This window comes from Pyxicephalus adspersus, chromosome Z, assembly GCF_032062135.1.
Source record: "Pyxicephalus adspersus chromosome Z, UCB_Pads_2.0, whole genome shotgun sequence".
Lineage (NCBI taxonomy): Eukaryota > Metazoa > Chordata > Amphibia > Anura > Pyxicephalidae > Pyxicephalus > Pyxicephalus adspersus.
The window spans coordinates 57,403,590-57,405,993 of NC_092871.1; positions in this window are offsets into that span (position 1 = coordinate 57,403,590).

Genomic DNA, 2,404 nt, shown 5'->3' on the forward strand with positions numbered 1-2,404 from the left:
GGCAGGATAATGTCTCCATCTCTGCAGTCTATTCCTATTAATACAAGAAAGTACTTTACTAGCTTTAGATATTGCAGCTTGACATTGCATGCTGTTAACCTTCTGGGTGTTTCACTGATGTCTGGATTTCTGTACCAAAAGCGGTACACTGTTTTTCATGAAATTTTTTTTTTAAATTGTAGACCTGTAGCTAACAGAAATATGTCCGAACAAGGGTCTAGTAGATATCCTGAATATAATAAAGTTTGAAACACACAATCATGTAAAAAAAAAAATACCTTAAGTATTAAAACTAAATAAAAAACACAAAAATCAGCTTAAACAAGAATGCATAAATAAATAAAAAATACTGAAAATGCAATAATTCAGTATACTGTATAGTAATATATTTTTCTAAAACACCTCCCTAGTGTGGTCAATTTTAAAACAGAGTCCAACGTCACATACCTATAGACAAAACCACATAAATATATTTTGTATTATTTTGTATTGGATTGGATAAAGGACTTTGTACTGAATCCAATACAAAATATTTGAATTTCCTGCTACGACCCCCATCGATAGATGCACTGACATCATGAGCAATCGCAGAGGGACGCGTACACGAACGCCAGGTGTTCTAAAATTAAATAAAAATTTAATTTAAGTTTAAATTTTTTTAAACTTAAATTTTTTTTTATAAAACATAAAAAAAAAATCTTTAAAAAAAAAAAAAATAGTGTATAATGTAATGTAACTGTACAGTTGCTTATATAATATATATATATATATATATATATATATATAATACAATTATATATACATTATATATAAAGATTTCTTTGTATTAGACTCAATACAGCTTTTTTGTATTGAGTTCAATACAAAGTTATTTGAATTTCCCGCCCCGCCTACTGCCCGCACCGACGCTTGCAGCGACATCACCGGGAAACCCCGGAGAACTTCACTGCGCACACCGGATGAAGACAGAAGACGACAGATGTCTCCGGAGGAGCTGTGGGGGTAAGTATTTTTTTTTCAGTTGTAATCCCATTGTCATACAATGTTGTATGACAATCGGATTGCACTGTAACCCGTGTTTATTTTTAGCTACCCCGCGCCTGGTTTGGGGTAACCGATTGTAGCAAGTTTTCTTACCCTGAACCTGGCGCGGGCTAACCGCCCAGGTGGTTATTAGGTCTATTTTCTACCAGAACCCCCAGATCCCTTTCTATTTCTGACTCCCCCAAATGAATTCCCCCTAGACAGTATGAAGCATGCATGTTGTTAGCCCCCAAGTGCATAACTTAACATTTATCTATATTAAATGTAATTTGCCACCTAGCTGCCCAATCAAACAGTACATCCAGGCCTGCTTGTAGATTATAGACATCCTGTATGGACCTAATTCCATTACATAGTTTGCTGTCATCTGCAAACACAGAAACAGTACTTTTAATCCCAAACTCTATATCATATATAATCTATATCTCATTTATAAAGATGTTAAACAGTAAAAGTCCCAACACTGAACCCTGGGGTACACCACTAAAAACCTTAGATCATACAGAAGTGGTGGTATTTAGTGGGCATAACCAGAGGTCATAACGGAAGAATGGCAGAGGAAAGATGAGAATATTCTGGAAAGGGAATACAATTATTATGGGGGGGGGAAATAAAATATCAGTATTGGAGCTAATATAGGAAAAAAGTGAGTGGTTGTCCAGCAGGTGTTACGGTGGAATGATTAATGGTGGAGGGGAACATACAAAGTGGCATATTGGACAGATTTCTCCTCACTTCCTGAACCAAGGCAACCTTTTACAGGGTCTCCATTCCATTCTCCTTCTGGCTCCCATCTCCCTCCTTATCTCTCTTTCTCTCTTACAGGCGGATTCATCAAGCCAAACCAAAAGCTCGACACGCGCGTATTCGCGATCCAGAATCGGAACCCTAATTCAACTGAAGCCATCTCTCCGATGGATATGCACAGCCCCAGCAGTTTCACACTGGTGAGCTTGCGTTAAACTCACTGTTTCCCTAAAAAAGCTTTCTTTCTAATGGCACACATATTATCCTTAGCCCTAAAAGAAATGTGGTGTTCAAATGTTTAAAATATCTATATGCGCTAAGAAAGAAAGTATATTTTAAAATGACTTTTTTCTTTCCTATTAGGTAAGCGTTAACTAAGTTCAGCTCCTCTACATAGGCGCCTATTTTAACGATTACGATGCCTGATCGGAGGAGCCGCCTGAGGGTAAATATTGCAACTTTCCGCAGGCTAACCCTCGGTTTAGCCATCGGACTAGATTTTCCCACAAAAGTCACAAGCACACACGTTCTTGTTTGCATCAATAGATGTATATGTATATATATATATATATATATATATATATATATATATATATATATATATATATATATA